Here is a 20,270-nt window from a genome sequence, read left to right on the forward strand (position 1 = left end):
GCTTGAAGTGAATCTCGATGGCTAGGTTCTCAGTCCCGAAAAGCCTGTTTGCACTAGGGAAGGAGATATCCAGCAGTGACATGCTGCAAGGAGGGACCTTTGACTTAACTATATTTTGATTTAATTGTCTTAACAGCTACATCCTGCTGACTTGCAGTTTGTGGACAATGGGGAAGGAATGTCTGTATTGCATTGGAAACCCTCCCGGTCCTCCAAAATTGTCAAACGATGTTAAGTCAAATGATGTTGGAGTCACTCAGCATCTCTGCCACCCCCTCCCTCTTATTTTCAGAACCTCCTCAGATCTCCATAAAAGCCTAAGAAACTCCACGTCCCATACAGAATCTCAGATGAGTCCATCAGGTATTGAAAGTGTTCAACCATGGGTCCTGATTTGGCCTCATTCGTATGAGTGGTCCCACTGATTTCAATGTGACTCCTTCGGTGAGTCAGGCAGGCAGGATTTGGGCCTGATACTTCAGGGCTCTGCACCTTGTGTGGTCATTTTCATCAGTGCAAAGTGGGGGGCAAAGTGCTACTGTTCTGATCTGGTGTAGTTTTACACCCATGTTCAGGTGTATAAACAACCACGTGAGGGGCAAGACAGAGGCAAATCAAACCTTTCCCAGCAGCATTCTGTTTGTGATTAAGTCCCTGCTGCCTGAATTACAGGTGTATTGTCAGCTGAGAAAGCAAGGGCTCACAGGTCTTCCAAGGAACAGCATCTCTCCCTCTCACCCTGTCATTTCTAGAAAGCTGTTTTTTGCGCCTGGGGAACTACAGACAGCCATCTCCAGCAGGACACTACTGATGGTTGCCTTGTCACCATTAGAATATCTGACAAGTTAAGGGCAGTAGTTTGTCATAGTGATTGCCATTGCTTCCGTCAATACTCAGCTAAAATGACTGACTTTTTTTCAGGGAATCTCACAGTGCCTGTACTGAACCTACTGCCTCAGAATTCCTGCTTCTTTGGGATCATTGAGCGCACAAACCTATTTGGATGCTTTCTTTTCTTTTTCCTTCTTAATAATTAAGAAACTTCAGCAAATAGTTTCAATTGAGTAATCACATGTCCTGTGCATAATACAGAGGGTACAAAGCTGGGATGCTCCATCTTAAAAGGTACAGAGATTTCATTGTTACAAAAGACCCTATAACAAAGGGAAGGAAAAAAGAGTGGAATAAATAAAGGAAACCTCTTTAAAATCATCAAGAAAGGATCTCGGTCAGACGGCATTCTCTGAACCTACAGTAACCATAGGGAACTGAACAAAAGACAGTAGCAATAAGTCTTATGTATCCTTGGTGATCTGCTTAAGCAACTTGTTGCTTTTACAGTAAGCCAAAAAAAAAAAAAAAGGGGAACAGATGGGTTCAAAGTCTGCTGCATGATCTACTGAATGACAAGAGGCCTGCTCTAGAGGTGCAAGATGGAATACAGTGTTAATGCAAAGCAGGCCCAGGGTGGCCTTTTGGATTTTCAGGCCAGGGCAACGGGCATGGTATGCTTTGCCCTCAATAAAGGCAACTGAATGGAGCTCCGTTTGCGTCAGCCTGAAGATGCCGCTGAGATGCGTTGAAGTGGCTGTATTTCAGGAGAGGCCGGCTTAGTGGGGAAGACTTTTGTCTTTTTGAAAGCAGCTGAATGTACTGGCAAGCTGGATTTGGTGAGAGAGGAGGAGGAGGAGAGGAGACGCTGGAATCAGTCCTTCTGGAAAAGTGCTGTGGGATTAGAAAAGGAAAAGTTTTCCATAGGTGTTTTGGACCATCCTGTGGAGCTGGACACAGCCCTGTTACTGAACTGAATAGGGTTATTTTGTATTATAGTCACACCTAGAGGTTCCCACCAAGCTCAGGACCCTATTGTGTTAGTGACTGGACACACACAGTCAGAAGCTGGTCTAATAAAAGATATTACCTCACCCACCTTGTCTCTAATATCCTGGGACTGACACGGCTACCACAGCACTGCACACACAGTCCCTGCCCCAAAGAGCTTACACTCTAAATAGCATTACTTCCTTTGTCTGTCCTGGCTACCTCTGTTTTTCAGCTAGAGATGAAGACCCTTTTTCCTGTTGAGTAGCAGAAATGCTCCCATTGATTTCAGCAGATCTACTCATGCAGTAGGAGTCTGTTCATTCTGGGAGACTGGTATCAGAATCTGGCCCTAAGCGACTTGCCCAAGATCAGAGAAGGAGTCTGTGTCAGAGCTGGGAATCAAACCTCAAATCCCAGTGCTGGCCCTAACCACAAGGCCAACCTTCCTATCAGGAATGCTCCAGGATGGTTCAAAAAGCCCCATAGATTTTTGGATTGCTTTCTGTAGAAGGCTATTGGTTAAGCTCTGTCAGATGCTTCCTTAGGAGACTGGGTGCTGCATTTGCTGCCACAAAAGAAAGGGAATGGAATACTCTTCTGGTGAGAGTTGCAAGGCTTCTAATATATTGCAAGCACTAATGACGCAGTGAGTTCTCCAGTATTTCTTGTGTGACATGTATGATATTGTACCTGGGGATCCCTCATAAGTTCTCTTGCAAATGTTCTAGGTCACCACCAGGTAGAAACTGATGCTGACAACATAGTCAGTAAGGTGAAAGGTCCAACTTAATTCAGCAAAACCCAGGCACACTGGGAGGTATGTCTAACCCCTGGCTCTTTATGTTTAGCTGGTATGGCATAAAACGTTCTATACCCGGGTTTGCAGAGAGCAGTAGACAGGGCGCGCTTCCCCATGCGTGGCTCCACAGATGAATGTCATGGCTGGCCTGGAGCAGTTCCTTGGCCTCCTTAGTACACAGGCTGCCACTTAGAGCTGGGTGAAACTTTTCAGATAAAACTTTGTTTCCCCTGGAAAATGCAACCTTGGGTCAACTGAAATATTTTGTGAACTGGTGTCAATTTTAGTGAATTGTTTCAACTGGAGGGGGGAAAAAAGCAAAAAAGTTCCCCCCAACGTCAAAATGTTTTGATTCTTTTGGGGTGGTGGTGGAAGGGTTGAAACCATATTTTGTTTCCAAATTTCCTTTGCGTTTATTGAAATTCAAGGTTTTGTTTGGTCCAAAATGATTTTTGGGATGGATTTTTGGGGAGGGGTTGCCAAAAATGTTGGTTTTGCTTGACCCCAAACCAATCTTTTCCGGCAACTGAAAAATCAATGATTTCCCCCAGCTCCACTGCCAGTCCTGCTGCACTGCTTATCTAGGTGCTGTCTGGGGGATGGGCTCAGAGGAGAGCAGGAATGGGGAGACACCCTTGTGACATAAGCCTGGGGTTGAGCTGTGGCCTTCAGAGGTAAGGTTAGTGGGACAGCAAACCTATCACACTTCTGCCACCCCATGTGCTCTTCAGAGTCTTCTGTAATAACCAGCCTCTGCACAGAGACTGGGTGACTTCTGAATAAATCACAACCTTAACTTAGGGGGCTGGACCTCGCCAGGCCCCCCATCTTTAAAGCTTCCAGTGAAGGCAATGGAAGTTCTGCATACAGAAGGCTTAAGAGCTTAGGGGCTCAAACTCCCCTTATCTTTCTCAGCCTAAACCAAGCATAGGAGCCTCTGCTGACAATTGCGTGCACTGTGGTAGCAGGTCACTTAACTCACAATAGCTGCATTGCTGGAGCAAGCGGCTGTTTGTTGAGTGGAAGCTAGGTTTGACAGTGCTGTGACCAATCTGGCCCCCCAAGCACTGTTCATGAGACTCAGAATAATGAAATGCATTTTTGACTCGGTCTTTGACTGACAGCATCCAGGCAGCTTGTGATTTGGGCAAGGCGTGACGTACCACCTTCTGACCTCCTGTCACTTGGAGCCTGATTTTTCAAAATTAAATTGTGCATCCAGAATGGGTAGGCAGAAATGGCCGTTTATCTGTGCATGCAATTAGGGCCCTGGATGCCAAATCGGGTGACTTTGAACATTTGGCCCTTAACCACTCGGTTTCCTCATCTGTAAAATCGGTGAAGTCACATACCTCACAGGAGGGTTCTGCTAGTTAAATGATTCGTGTCTGAAGTGCTTTAAGATCCTGGCATGAAAGGCACTGTGAAAGTGCCAACATTATTCATTACTGTTGCTTTCTTTGTAGCTGCTTTTTGGGGTGTCAGTAAAATGATGCCCTGAACCTCTTTTTGAAAAGCTGGCTTTCCTTTGCTTCCTTCCACCCAGCTAGATGGAGGTAGAGGAGACATCCAGGTACCAGCCGCCCTCCCGGAAGCGGCACATGTTGGGCTTTTTTATTTGCCTTTAGATCCTTCCAGCCTTTCTCCTACCTCTGAGAACCCTGGGTTTCCATTGTACTGTTCCTAACAGACATGCCGTAGCTACTCTCTTTCTGGCCGTCCAGTGCAGGAGGGCTGGACTCAGCCCTGTCCGGAGCCCACTGACTGTTACTTTTATTAGGGCCCAACTGAGATCAGGTTCTCACTGTGGAGACGCTGTACATAGCAAGATGCTCCTTGCCCCCAAAGAACTAACAGTCTCAATTGATGAGACAGATAAAAGGTGGGAGAGGTGAAGTGACTTGCCAGTGGCAGTGCTGAGAATAGAATCCAGGGCTCCTGACTCCTGGTCCAGGGCTCTAGCCACTAGATCACACTGCCTTTAACTGTTCCTAACTCAGGAGAGGTGGAATAATGTATGGATCCATCTCTTCCAAGGGCCAAGCACACAGCTTCTATGACCCTCCTTGCCCTTGGTGGCGTGGTATCATGCTGTCCTAGCTTCAGACATTCACCGTCTGCCCATTCAAATGATCCAATTTCCTGGTTTCGATCCTGTCTGTTGAAACAGGTGTTCATTTAAATACATTCCTTGGTCTTTGGGTTTTGTTTGCTTCTGCAGTAATGACGTTGGCTGGAGATAGAGTTGTGGCCAGTGTGCACTTGCTCTGTGTGAACTATGCAGTCTGTGCCGTGAGAATGCCACTCCCTAACTACAAACATTGCATACACAGCCAGCGAGAAGAAGTGATACTTAGTGGGATCCCAGGGCTCCATTTGCTCTTGATTCTTCGTCAGGCACTGAGCCCATTCGGACAAGAATTGTGCAGAACTTGCCATGCTCAGTTCGTGGAGCTGTCACAAACTGTTTTCCTCTTTCCCCTCATGTAAGCTCCCATCCTTGGCATTCCAGTTGAGTTTGGGTAGAGATACCTGGACCTAAATCACAAAAGATGGGTTCAGAGCTGGGTGCAAACTCTCCAAGGGCGAGGAAGTGTTCAGATACAGGCCTTTAGTTCAGCCCGTCACAGAGGCTGTATGTACTAAATGTGGCTCTGGTTTCAGGTCTGGATTCTGAACCCCGTCAGTGCTGGCGAGCGTTCCTGTAGATAAACTGGAACCAGGAACTGGGGACACTCTGTCCTTTGTTTTCCCCATTGTTTCCATGAAAAGACAGCAAGAAAACTGTTAGGTACAGAGCGCTAGGGGGAGATTCTCTACTGAATGTCCGGAGAGATGCAGCGCAGAAGACGCCATCTGGGGAAAAGAGATGGGGGCAAAAGTGGCTTTAAATCACCTTTGTGGACTCTGGGCTGCTCTAGGGGCTGAAACAGCACAACCCCAGAGGGGCTCCCCAGCTCTGCCCCGCCGACCAAATGTGGAGGTGGGATTTAAATTGGCCGTAAGCTGCTCCTGCACTGTGGGAATACCTCCCTGCCCTCCTGCTTCCCCTGTATGGCTCCTGTATGTATGACCCACTCAGTATGGTCCTCTGTCCCTCTCCAGTGGTGTCTGGACTACAGAGGACAGTTGGGGAGCTACCCTGAGGCTTGGCCAACGTAGGAAGACTTTTTCACCGTCAGTAGAAAATCATGCTTTAAGATCCGGAGATTCCAGGTTCAAGTCCTGCTGCTGGCTGCCCTCCCCAGGGCATGGCATAACATGTGCTGCTGCCCACCAGTCCCGTTGTTTTTTTAATAAAAATATCCAGAACAGGAAGCAGATACTTAAACATTTTTAAAGCTGCCCTGCTTTGTTCAACTGCTTTTGTCCCCGGTTCAGTTTCTGAATCACAAGGCAAGGTCCCTGGGGCTTGTTGGCTCTCTTTTCTGGGGTTCACCTCGGGAACTAACCAGCAAAGGTGTTTACTCGGGAACATTTTTAATCTAAAACACAATAGCGGCAATTTATCTCCGGCTTGTGGAGAATGCTCAGTACTTGTGAAATAGAGCAGGGAATTGAGCGGTGTCCCATTTCCCAGCAGGTGCAAGTCTTTCCCTTTAGAACAAGTGGCCAAAGCCTTTCTTGGCTTAAAAAAAGAAGATTGTTTTGTCGTTCTAGCAGGACGGTGTGTGTCTGTGTTAGGCAGAGGTGGAAAGGATGGCTGAGAGCCTGTAGGATTAGGAGACGTTCATCAGAGGTTCTGCTGAAAGCCTTGTGATGCAGGGTGGCTTCAAGAGGCCCTGCCTAGCATCATTTCCGGGAGAGATCCCCAAGGCTTGAAGGTCGGGTTTTCCTGATGAGAGGAATTGACTTGACAGTGCTGGGAACTGGGCACACGGCACAACTATGCGGGTGGCATCTCTGTAGCGGTTTGACACTTCCTTTGCATTGGTGTGATCCCCAGTGCAACAAAGTATTTAAGCACTTAATGAATCGACTTAACTGTAAAAACAGGCCCTTCCCCCTTTTGTGACATTAGAAGCTGATTCTGTTCTATGAAAACGATAGCACCTGTGCTCTTGCGTAGCCCCTGCCAACGGAGACAAGCTGGAACAATCCTGCATTTTGATTTTACGATTCAGACATTAATTTATTTTGCCAGCAAGGTCTAGCATTTCTAAATCCTCCTGGGAATTTTGATACATGCCTGGATCCCTTATATAAATTCTCATTCCTTTGGCTTTGTTGTGTTCTCAGGGGAAAAACACCCCCTCGCCTCCCAATTCAGCAACAACTTCCTAGAAGGCTTAAGTCTGCAATGACACTTAGGCTACGTCTTCACTACCCGCCTGGATCGGCGGGTAGAAATCGATCTCTCGGGGATCGAATTATCGCGTCTCGTCGGGACGCGATAATCGATCCCCGAATCGACGCTTGTACTCCACCAGCACAGATAGGAGTAAGCACCGTCGACGGGGGAGCCGCGGTGGTCGATTTGCCGCCGTCCTCACAGCGGGGTAAGTCGGCTCGGATACATCAAATTCAGCTATGCTATTCATGTAGCTGAATTTGCGTATCTTAAATCGATCCCCGCCCCCCAAGTGAAGACGTAGCCTCAGGTACCTGGCAAGGGTATTCAGAGAGTCGAGTAGTTAATGTTTGGAGGAGGCTTTGAAGATGTGATGTTCTGTATGATGTTTGTACTAAATCCTGTTCTTCTCATCCGAAGAACAGGCCATTACTTCCTACAAGAAACTGTTGTTCACACTGAGACACCTGAGACACTGAAACTAATCTATAGAGCAAGAAAGCTGGGTAACGTGCCGGAATGTGCATTATGGCTCAGTTACTCTTCGCCTGGCGTGACAACATCCTGAAGTATCTATCATTTCACTTATAAGAAAATCACTCAGACCTAAGCATCAGCTGTTCTCCACGGACATTCTGCTGGACTACAGCAGACTGGGTCAGAGGCTTGTGTGAGTTCTGAGAACACGAATCTGCAAAGAGGAGTTTAGTTACCATTTTTAGTTGAATATGGTGCCGAGGAGCTTGAAGGCCTTGCTAGAGCCAGGTAGCATGCCTCCTGTCATGCCACATCGCTGGACTTCAGTCCTGATCTGCAACACCCTTGCTGTCGCAGATCTGAGCTTCTCTTGAGCGTGGCCCACCAAGTGTTTTGTATTATAGCAGATTTTCAGTGGTGGTTTTGTGGCATGATTGACCTTGAGTCTCCAGAAGTGAAAGCTTAGTGCCTTAACCCATTGTGTCACCTAGCTTCACCCCAGTGTCCAGGATTCATACTTCAGGCGGATGCGTAAGGAGACAGCCTTTCTCTGTGGCGAGAGCACAAGACTGGGAGTCAGGAGACCCAGGACCTGATTCTTCCCTCCCCTCCCCTGCACCTTGTGCAGTCATTTGCCCCTGTGCAATGTGTAAGTGAGAATGCAGCTGACTCTGCACAGGGATAAATGACTACACAAGGTGTAGAGCAGGGACGAACCAAGCCCCTGTGTTTTATTTCCAGCTCTGCCACTGACAGACAGCATAGTCTTGGGCCAGTCGCTTAACCTTTCTGTGCAACTGTAAAATGCTACCTCCCTTTATAAAGTGCACTGAGATCCTCAGTTGAGAAGTACTACAGAAGTGCCCCCTGTTGTTATTAATTGTGTTAACTTAGATGCATCGGTTTTACAGCTTGCATGTTAGCAACTTGCTCTAGTCATTAGATTGGTTGATCAGCAAGAGCGCATAGGTGCTGGAACTAGGGATGCTGCCGTACCCCCTGGCTTGAAGTGGTTTCCATCATATACAAGGTTTACAGTTTGGTTCAATAGCTCTCAACTCCCCCACTATACAAATTATTCCAGCACCTCTGCTAGAGAGAGATCTGAACCACAGGATCTGAACTTTTCATACTTTAGTGAAGCTTGGAATTGATCTGAGCTTTGCAGTTTGATCCAGAATTCATGGCTGAGGCTTATAAAACTGACCAGAAAATATTTAATGACCACTTCCTTACCCCTTACTGCTTCCAGATATCATAGAGAATTTCCAGCTTCATTGGAAAAGTCACCGAGGGCTGCATCCTTTGCAGATCTTGGTTGCATCCACATGACGTGGAGAGAGAAGCAAGCAGAGAGTTCTGGGTGCTGGGAGGTGAAGGAGCTGCTTCTTGGTTCAGGAGCAGAGCCGTGGGCCTGTAAAACTAGTCCCCAATGAAGTGGCTCATTTTAGTGCCACAAAAGGCTGCCAACCCCTGCCTGGGAATTTGAGCCAATTTCTTCTCCCTGCTTTTTCTCCTCTCTTCCATGCAGGTTGAAGAAGGGGGGAAAGCGGACTCCCTGACCTCCAAGCTGCAGGCTGGTGATGAGGTGGTGAACATCAATGAAGTGGAGCTGAGCAGTTCCAGGCGGGAGGCCCTCTCACTGGTGAAGGGGTCCTACAAGACACTGAAGCTGGTCATCCGCAGGTAGGCAAGCAGGGTGCTGTGCGTTATTGCTTCCCCTCCCTCCACAACACCGTCCTGTAAAGACTCTCCGCCACCATCTTCATCTCTCCCGCTGAGAGTCAGGGGCACCTGTGACTTGTCACCTGGGCCAGTTTGGCACACAATGTCCTACCATGTGTGACAGAGCTATTTCGACTGCTCCCCCTCAACACAGCAAGTCAGGGATGTTACTTAGTCGCTTCAAAGCAGAGTCCTACTGCCTATCTGGGGCTACCTAGGAGAAGATGCAACCATATGCTCGCTATCATTTCTGTGGTTTTTCTTTGTGGGTGGGGATTCAGGGCCTGATCCAAAGCTCATTGAAATCAACAGCAAGAATCCCATTGATTTCAGTAGGGTTTGGATCAGACCTTTACAGTGCAATTCAGGGAAGGAATGGCTGTTTCAGTTTTAAATAGCATTGTGGATTATATAGTTAGGGTGTGATCTAGTGGATAGAGCAGTGACCCCTGAATCAAACCTCCTGGATTCTAGTCACAGATCTGGCATGAATTGCATGTTTTGGGACAAGTCACTTAACTCTGCCTCAGTTTCCCTGGGTGCACAATGAGTTTGTAATGTATAATATTTACACACTGTACCTCCTGGGGTGTTTTGAGGTTATTTCATCTATGTAAATCACTGCGATCTCTGCAGATAAAATGCATTATGTAGGTGGAAGTGTTTGTATTAGAATCAAGCCACAGACTTGGATTCCGATACAGATTTTGAATCTACCAGGGGCTGTGGGGGTTGGATCTGAGGTTTTGGTTCTATCACATGAGAGAGGTAGAAGCCAGTGCCAACATTTGGTTTTCGATCTGGGTTTGCATCCTCAATCGCACCCCCACCACTGAGGGGAAGGGTTCAGTGTAAGATTCTGGTGCTGTTGCAGTTGGGGCCTTTCTAGTTTTGTTTATGTGCGGGAGCTGGCTCTTATCATACATGCCTATCGTCCACTGCAGTGCAATTCCTCTACGCTTATTACTACTAGAGTCTGTTCTGCCTGTGTGTGTGTGTGTGTGTCTCTGATTATCCGTCTGTGCTGGGGGCAGAGTGAGTGAGCTTGCTGGACCACAACTCCCCGTGTGCTAGAGGCCTGTGTCCAAGCTGGGAATCTGTCCTTTTTCTTCCAGTGACAGCACAAATGAGCCTCTTTCTTGTTTTTCTGACTAGCTTTCCCATGCCATAGAAATCAGGCAAGGCAGAACAGCTTATCTCCCATTCCATATGCCCAGCTCAACCGCCAGCATGGGGTTCTAATTAAAGTTGCTGAGTTATTGAAAGAGGACATGACTTAGCATCTGAAAAAATTAACAAATAGCCTACAGTGTCCCGCGTTCCACAAGTATACTTCTAAAATGGAACCATGTCGCATTTCTGCCGCCATTATTTTCCAGGACAGGGTCCCGTCTCTCTCTTTCTCCCCTCTTATACATGTCTACAACGGGGGAATCCCAAATACTCTGGTCCCTGCTTTACAGGGGTAATACTATGGGAGCTCTGCTTTGGTTTGGAGCGTTGCGGTGCTTCATGTCAGTTCATCATGTGATGCGGTCCACTTGCCGTAGCATTCTGGGTGCTAACTGGGTCGTGATTTCTGCTGTATTTTTTTCCGTAAAACATGCAGCTGTAAGATGGGATTTTCAGAAGTGCTCGGCGCTGGCCTAATTCTGCTCCCACTGAAATAGATCATCAAACTGAAGTCCAGTTTTTAAACGGCTTCTGATAAGGTGCCAGGGTCCTTCCTGGTCCCCAGTGAACATGGGGTTAACATCAGCTCTGCTTCCCTCCTCCCTTCGTAAAGTATTCTGCTCTTCACCCCAGACTCTCAGATGAAGGAGGGCTTTGCAGTCTTCCTTAGCTTGTCCCACATTCAAACTCTCTCCACTGAGAATACTTTCTCTGTCTTTTACGTTCTTCATCCTGCATTTTGTTAGCTCCGTTGCCCTAGAGAAGCATAACCGTCTAGACAGATGGAGAGGTGCTCACATGTGCAGCTGGATCCTAAGTTATGGATGGCCTTGAAGATCAGGACCAAGGCCTTGAATTGTAACATTAGCTGTCACAGTGATGGCAGCTTAAGATGATCGATGCCATATACCATTAGAGAAAAAGGAGATAGAGCATAATAATGTTAATAATAATTTTATTCATGCAATACCCCTGCCAAAGTTCTTCAAGCTCCACTAAACAGTTACATAAGAACATAAGAATGGCCAGACTAGGTCAGACCAAAGCTCCATCCAGTCCAGTATCCAGTGTTCCAACAGTGGCCAATGCCAGGTGCTTCAGAGGGAATGAACAGAACAGGGAAATTATAGAGTGATCCATCCCCTATTTTCCAGTTCCAGCTTCTAGCAATTGGAGGTTTAGGGATCGCCAGAGCATGGGGTTGCATCCCTGACCATCTTGGCTAATAGCCATTGAAGGATCTATCTTCCATGAGCTCATCTCATTTTCTTTTGAACCCAATTCTTCTTTTGACCGTCACAACATCCCATGGCAACAAGGTCCACAGGTTGACTGTGTGAAGTTTGAAGTACTTCTTTGTATTTTAAACCTGCTGCCTATGACCCCTGGTTCTTGTGTTATCTGGAAGGGTAAATAACGCTTCCTTATTCCCATTCTCCGCACCCTTCATGATTTTACAGACCTCTATTATAGTCCCCCTTAGTCGTCTCTTTTCTAATCTGAACGGTCCCAGTCTGTTGAATCTCTCCTCATATGAAGCTTTTTATATCCCGATCAATGGAATATTACTGCATTTTATAAATAGTTATTTGTTAATTGTATAACTATCAGGGCCAGATCCTCAGCTTGTCCTCCATTGACTTCACCAGCAGAGAATCTGGCCTTCGAATGTTGACATGGACGGATGGAGGCTAAAATCCTGAGAGAGGAGCAATGGCAAACAGAAATTGGAGATCGCAAGTAACTTCTGGGTTGTGGGTCAGAAACTATATGAAATCTGCTGACCCATGAAAGAAGCAGGATTCAGCCCTCTGGCTGGGGAGGTGGCATGAGAGATTAGGCAAATGTGTCCATCTCCAACACAAAACAAGGAGTGGAGGGAAATGGTTAAGGATTCCAGAGAAAGGGGAAAAAGCAAAAAGAAAAACAAACACCCTCCATTAGATAAAAATGTAAAAGAAAGAAATGAGTGTAATACAGCAAAGATACAAAAGAGACTAATTAAGGAAAGCCATTCTGTACACAAACATGGCCAGGGGCACAGATCCTTCATTGCTGGTAGGGGAACGTTGCTAAGTCGGCATGTAGCTATGTGATGAAATGCAAACACTCAACGGTATGGGAGCGAGGTTCAGAGACAGATGGCAGAAAGGATCTTCTGACGCATGGATCATTTTTACCCCACTCCTAGTGCACCTGACCGTTCAGAATAAAATAGTAATAAGCACTATAATATCATCCAGAGTTGTGAAAGCTCCTTATGGCCTGGGACAACGTGGGATGCAAGTTTAGGCATTGTACGGCTTATGTAAAGACGTTGCGGTTGCTTTCAGTCTGTGGAGCATGCTGGAAGAAAGTGTCCTGATCCAGGAGCAAATCCCGGGGCAGTCAGCAATAAATGTGTAAGGCCCCCAGACCTAAGGGATCCTTGGTTAGACACAATAGGATTAAATAGACTATTCTTTGTTGTTCTCCCTGTGGCCCTGATACTGTAAATATTTATGCAAGTAGTGTCTAGTTGCGCAATGCCCACTGAGATCAGTAGCAGTACTGCCACTGACTTCAGCAGCCTTTCAGTTGGGCCCATGCTTAACTTTACTCATGTGGGTGAAATTCTGCATCCAAGGTTTATGTAGTGTAGGTTCAGATCTGGGGTATTGGTTCAGCCCGTATAATTTTAGGAGCCAAAGCTATTAAATTCAGATCTGGAGCCAAATCCAACAGTTGGGGCTGTTCAGACCCCATCTTTTACTGGGTCAAGCTCATCTTTCCCTGAATGTAAAAATGCTGTTTTTCAAGGGGTAGAAGTGCAAATAGCTGATGTCTCACAGCTCTCTGCCACCTGACGATAAAATGAATGAACAAGTTAATTTGATTCTTTTTGAATGGAATTAACAAGCTACTTTCTCTGGAGTGCTTAGCAGATAGGCAATTTACAAAAATAAGTCAATGATGCACTAGGATGGCTGGCTGAAGATACACACTTTCTGAAACACTCATTTGTTACCTGAGTTCTCAACACGTGATTGGCTAATGCTTTCAGTAGTTGCTGCAAGAGATTGTGCGCAGGGAATGAGACAAACTCACACTGCCGTGAGCAATGCCACTTTCCTCATTAAAAGTGACCTGCAAATAATGACGCAAACCTACCTTGTGTTTTGGTGTGCTGCTTGCTGACGTACACAGAAAGCCACCATTTTTAAAGAAAAAAGAAGAACAGGAGTACTTGTGGCACCTTAGAGACTAACAAATTTATTAGAGCATAAGCTTTCGTGGACTACAGCCCACTTCTTCGGATGCATATAGAATGGAACATATAATGAGGAGATATATATACACACATACAGAGAGCATAAACAGGTGGGAGTTGTCTTACCAACTCTGAGAGGCCAATTAATTAAGAGAAAAAAAAAAAAAAACTTTTGAAGTGATAATCAAGCTAGCCGAGTACAGACAGTGTGATAAGAAGTGTGAGAGTACTTACAAGGGGAGATAGAGTCAACGTTTGTAATGGCTCAGCCATTCCCAGTCCTTATTCAAACCGGAGTTGATTGTGTCTAGTTTGCATATCAATTCTAGCTCTGCAGTCTCTCTTTGGAGTCTGTTTTTGAAGTTTTTCTGTTGTAATATAGCCACCCGCAGGTCTGTCACTGAATGACCAGACAGGTTAAAGTGTTCTCCCACTGGTTTTTGAGTATTTTGATTCCTGATGTCAGATTTGTGTCCATTAATTCTTTTGCGTAGAGACTGTCCGGTTTGGCCAATGTACATGGCAGAGGGGCATTGCTGGCACATGATGGCATATATCACATTGGTAGATGTGCAGGTGAACGAGCCCCTGATGGTATGGCTGATGTGATTAGGTCCTATGATGATGTCACTTGAATAGATATGTGGACAGAGTTGGCATCGGGGTTTGTTACAAGGATAGGTTCCTGGGTTAGTGGTTTTGTTCAGTGATGTGTGGTTGCTGGTGAGTATTTGCTTTAGGTTGGGGGGTTGTCTGTAAGCGAGGACAGGTCTGTCTCCCAAGATCTGTGAGAGTAAAGGATCATCTTTCAGGATAGGTCCTTAACCTGTCTGGTCATTCAGTGACAGACCTGCGGGTGGCTATATTACAACAGAAAAACTTCAAAAACAGACTCCAAAGAGAGACTGCAGAGCTAGAATTGATATGCAAACTAGACACAATCAACTCCGGTTTGAATAAGGACTGGGAATGGCTGAGCCATTACAAACGTTGACTCTATCTCCCCTTGTAAGTACTCTCACACTTCTTATCACACTGTCTGTACTCGGCTAGCTTGATTATCACTTCAAAAGTTTTTTTTTTTTTTTTCCTCTTAATTAATTGGCCTCTCAGAGTTGGTAAGACAACTCCCACCTGTTTATGCTCTCTGTATGTGTGTATATATATCTCCTCATTATATGTTCCATTCTATATGCATCCGAAGAAGTGGGCTGTAGTCCACGAAAGCTTATGCTCTAATAAATTTGTTAGTCTCTAAGGTGCCACAAGTACTCCTGTTCTTCTTTTTGCGGATACAGACTAACACGGCTGTTACTCTGAAACTTGTCATTTTTAAAGGTATTTTCTTCGCTTATTTTTCATATTAGAAAGTCCGGAACTCTACATGAGTGGTTAAATAGTGCTCTTATGACATCAGAAGAGACAACTGAGCAATTCCAAGGAGATTTTTAATCAGCCTATTTAAAGCAGGAGTGTTAAACATATGGTCCCTGGGCTGGATCTGGCCTGCATTGTTCTACAAGTGGAGGGACACCTAGTACAGGGGGTGCTGGTCCATGATGAGGGCTCCTAGGTGGTATGGTAATACAGCCGGTAAATACTAATGATTTGTTTGTGGCCCCCAGGACTTACTCAGACGGTGCTCATGCTCACCTCTCATTTTTAAAACAAAAGTAAATTTCTAGCTCTCATGTCTGCAGCGAGAACCTCCCAAATGTGAACTGAGTGTCCACGGATGTTGCAGTGTCTGTTTCAGGCTGTCTGTAGGCACAGGCAATGACCAAGAGGGGTGAACTTCCCTATTGATCTCATTCAGTAGCTGTAAAAGCCCAAGGCAGATGCTTCAGTGTTCAAGTCGGCAATTAAATAGTTAATCATTTAGCAGATGGAACGGGAAAGGGGGTAGGAATTGGGAGTAGCTGCAGGGAAAGAAATGCAGAGGGAAGAATAGAAGAGACTTATTAAGAGAGAAGAGGGAGAGAAAGGGGGAAGGGAGAGAAACAAAGGGCAGATGTAGTGGTGACCTAACTGGGAGCCCGTTTTCTGAATATCAAATGAAGTACTGAATAAATGATAAATAAAAGTTACCTAGCTACATAAAGGTTGTATTGTCTCTTTCATCTCTGTGCTAATCTCCTACCAACATCAGTGGGGGATTTGCTGGGGATTGAAGGGAGTATGAAGTGTTGCATTTATACCTTGGACCATAACTAAACATGGAATCTCCTTTGAGTTTGACAGCCCAGATATAAAGTTTTGTTTTTAGCAACTGGTTATCTCAGATGCCTGAGGTGTACATGGGATGATATCATGTGATGCATAGAACAATAAAACAAGTGCATGCATGAAACATTAAATAAAACTCTCCCCACTCAGCTATAAAGCAATAATCCCAGCTGGGGTACTTAACTTTCCCTCGTGTAGCTTATGCTGGCAACAGATTCCAGCCTCTGCATGTATACTGTTCATAGAAATAAGAGATGGGAAAACCCTGTTAGATTGTCTAGTCCATCCTTCTGCCATACGTATAAATGAGGGTAGAATCAACCCCTTTGTGTCTAAAATGAAAGCATACACACCCAGCCGTAGTGGCCTCAGCTGTCCAGGAGTATAAAACCATACCCCGTAACACTGGGTTTCTGTCCAAAGTACTTACATGTCCCCCAGTACTATGTGGAAATCACGCAAGACCCCTGGGAGGTAGGGCAGTGCTGTTATCCCCATTGTACAGATGAGGCACTGAGGCACAGACTTCCTCAGAGTCACACAGGAAATGTGTGGCAGAGCAGGGATTTGAACACTGGTTTCAACTGCTCATCAGTGCCCTAACCACTGGGCCATCCTGCCTGACACTTGTAGCTCCCTTGCATGATATGATTATCAAATGGCTTATCTGCTAGACCTGGGCTGCTGTTTTTTTATTTCTGAGCTTGATCCAACTACTTAGTTTTCAGTGCTGCTATAACTTGTAGTGTCATACAGTGTCTGCAATATGAAAAACAAAAGTTATTCTTACTAGTGATAGATGGATGCTTTAAAGGTGTTGATGGCTTGTATTAAAGTGAAGCTGTTGAATGCACTGAGTACCCAGCAGCTCTTACTGACTTCTGAAAGTCAGGCCAAATCTCTAATTTCCTATAGGTTCTTTAGCATCCCCACTACAAATTTAATCAGTGAATTTAGGCATTGTAATACATGTACTGAAATGTGTGCACTCCACCACCCGTTAGTGGATGGAATCAGAACTGCTCACCTATGTTTCAGAGGCCCTATACTGCAAAGCTGTTAACAGACAATGGCAATACACACAGGGGGCTGTGCTTTTGTAATGGGAGGATCTGAGCCGATCCCCACTGTTGCCACCGAGTTCCAGCTGCCATTGCAGTAGCGCCTAGAGGCCACAGCCAAGATCAGGGGTGGGTCTCACTGGGCCAGGCACTTTGCAGACACAGCATGAGAGACAGTCCCTGCGCTGGCAAGTTTACAATCTAAATGGACAAAATGAGCACTGGTAGTCCTGCTTTACAAATGGGGAACTGAGGCAGAAAAAGACCAACTGACTTGCCCACTCTCACTCAAGGAGTCTGGGGCAGCATTAGGAATTGAACCTAGGTGTCTAAGCCCACTGCCTTAACCACAGGGCCATCTGGCCTCAAGAGCCTCTTCTTACCATATGGCCCTCAAGTCATGCTCCTCAGCTGCCATTTATGGGTGTATAATCTCCAGATCTGGAGCCCCTCTGTGGATTAGTCACTTGGGGGTTTATTGATAGAGTCCTGCACCTCACCTCACCTCCTGGAGTTCGGGTGTATTTATCATGTTGGCAATAATAATGTAAAGATCTGTTGCTAATGTCCACTCGTTCCTTCCACAACACTCCCCCACCTCAGTTCTTTTATACTTTTTCTAAGATACTAGGCTCAGGGTTTTGTTTTTTTTTTTAATAGCTTGGGCCTGCAATTTGAGTGCCAAGGGGAATTTGCTTATTCTTCATGTTCAGTCAGCTGGGAGTCTGAGAAGGACTTGGTTTGCATGTCAGGGAATCAGGGAGCCTTATCAAATGCACCTTAGGTGCACATTCCACTCCCCACTAAATGAAGTAATAATTTCCTGCCTTACACACACCCCGCTGCTAGTATCTTTTGTACATTTGCCCATGGCAAGCTGGCCTCAACCGGGTGAGCCATTTGAATACATTTTCTGCCACCTGGTTGTAAACACATTGAGAAATACCAGAAAAAAATACCTCCCTTCCCCTGTATTGTTAATGCAGTGCTCCTTCAGGAGGCAGATTTCAGAACAGTTTGCTCCTCTGGCAAGAGAGAAAGCAGATTCATTTCCTGCTCCACTGTATTTTTAAACCACAGCAATAAAACACACAGCATACTGAAGGCTTAGGAACTAGTCTCTTCTAGCCAGATAAAGAGCTACGTGTAAACAGCGTGCAAAGGGAAGTGCCTGTAAAATAATTGCTGGGTGAGGTGACAGGGCAGCAGGATGTGTTGCAAATGGAGGGTGGAATGAACAAGCATTGCTCTGCTGGTGACAGAGAAACAGTGAGCAGAAAACCAAAATCACTGGGGAGGGGGGAGGAACAAGTATTTGCCCCCATTGCATCAAGTGTGGCCATATTGCCGCTGGGGACAAATGTTTGACGCTGCTGTTAGCTGGGTGTTGTGACTGATTGACAGGCTTTCTGTAGAGCTGAGAGCACCTGAGCTTATTGACTTGTAGCTTGTAGCAGGAGCCACCCTGTCAATCTTTTGAACTTGAGCACAGTGTAAGGCACAAAGAACCCGCATATGGCTGCTCCATGGCTTCTTCTCCCACCCTGTGAACTTGGGAATTCTACAGATGGGTCAAGAGAGCGTGTGCCATAGGTCCAGGCTCTGGGGAAATCTCCCTACAACTTCTCTATTGCAGAGCGGCTGTGGTAGCAAAGCCCTCACTTTGTCCTGTGTCCCACCGGATGATGGGCCTCTTGGATGGTACGGCACGCGTTCACATGTGAGGAGTTTTGTTGGCAACCAGGGATTCTAGAAGCATCAAAGAAAGCTTAAATTCTGCAGAAACCTATGCTGACCACATGCCGTCCCACTAAGTGCCATCTTAATACACTAAACCCTGTTTGGAATAGTCCAGTCCCCTGTGTGCTCCAAATTTACATGTGCATTTAGCATGACAAAGGGTGCACAAAGGACAGACATGTAAAAGGCCACATGCATATGACATTACAATGGAAAATGTGTGCGGATTATGTCGGTGGTTCTAAAAATCTGGGCCCCACTGTTTAGCTGCTCCTATCCATCTAAGCAAAATGCAGTTCATGGTTCTGTATGTCTTGGTAAGGTGGGCTCATTTGAATAACTTATGTTTTAATATGGCAAATGCCAGGTCCTACATCTAGGAACAAAGAATGTAGATTGTACTTACAAGATATGGGACTGTATCCTGGAATGTTGTGACACGGAAAAGGACCCAGGGAATGGTAGATAACCAACTGCACAAGTGCGAAGTTGTAGCCCAGAAGGCTAATGCGATCCTTGGATGTGTAAGCAAAGACATATCATGTAGGAGTAGGAGGTGGTATTACTTCTGTTTATGGCATTAGTAAGACCATTACTGGAATACTGTGTCTAGTTCTGGTGTCCACACTTCAAAAAGAATGTTGGGAACATTGGAAAGTGTTCAGACGCAAGAATTATTTAAGGTTTGGAAAACCTGCCTTATAGTAAGAAACTGAAGAAGTTCAATCTGTTTACTTCCTCTTGGATAAACTAAAGAGGTGACTTGGTTATGGTCTACAAATACCTGTATGGGAAAGAGTTTTCTGATAGTAGATGGCTCTTGCATTTCTTTTTCTGCTAGATCAAATAGTTGGAAGCTAATGCTGAAACAAATTCAGACTAGAAATAAAGCAAAATGTGTTAACAATGAAGGTAATTAACCATGGGAGCAAATTATCTTGGGATGTGGTGAATTCTCCATCATTTGAAGTCTTTGAAGCAAGACTGGATATCTTTCTAGAAGATATGCTATATAGTTTAAACAGAAGTTATGGGTTTACAGAAGTTATGGGCTTGATGCACAAATTACTGGCTGGGGTTGTATGCTGGTCTATATTATGCAGGAGGTCAGACTTGATGATCATAACGGTCTCCTCTGGTCTAAAAATCAGTGCACCCATAATCATCAGACTTTGGAAGCAAAAATGTTTACATTAATAGAACACAGTAAGTAAGTGACACTAAGATGATGCTAAGACAATCAAGGTCTCCCACATCTGAGATGTCTCTTGACCGTGCCAGACCTTTCAACCTATCCATACCCAAATGTGAGCTACAATGTAGGACAAAGAACCAAAATGAGAGACATGCAACTTTTATTCACGCAGGTAGCTTAAAATGCCGTAGGATTCCTCCCTTCTTTGTAAATAGCTCTTTCTGTAGTGTTAGTAGGGTGACCAGACAGCAAGTTTGAAAAATTGGGACAGGGGGTGGGGGATAATAGGAGCCTATATGAGAAAAAGACCCCAAAATTGGGACTGTCCCTATAAAATCAGGACATCTGGTCACCATACGTGTCAGGAGCCTGGTTTCTGAATTTCTGATGCAAATGACATCCACAGTAGAAGTGAGGTGACACCAAACTAGTGTGGAACATGGTGGATTTGGGGATTAAAATGAGAGAAACTGAGAGGTAGGCACAAAACAAATAGGAACCTGCAAACA

At 45.5% G+C, this 20,270-nt stretch overlaps 1 protein-coding gene across 1 annotated transcript in view; it reads left to right on the forward strand.

The window, feature by feature from the left end:
• Positions 1–2,320: 2,320 nt before the first annotated feature.
• The window catches only part of SHROOM3 (shroom family member 3), a 185,162-nt gene continuing 167,212 nt past the window's right edge, over positions 2,321–20,270 (forward strand). The window contains exons 1-2 of the mRNA XM_034772746.1: positions 2,321–2,424; positions 8,923–9,077. The gene's annotated coding sequence lies outside the window, so the exon portion shown is untranslated. The remainder of the gene's footprint in view (positions 2,425–8,922; positions 9,078–20,270) is intronic.

This window comes from Trachemys scripta, chromosome 5, assembly GCF_013100865.1.
Source record: "Trachemys scripta elegans isolate TJP31775 chromosome 5, CAS_Tse_1.0, whole genome shotgun sequence".
Classification (NCBI taxonomy): Eukaryota; Metazoa; Chordata; order Testudines; family Emydidae; genus Trachemys; species Trachemys scripta.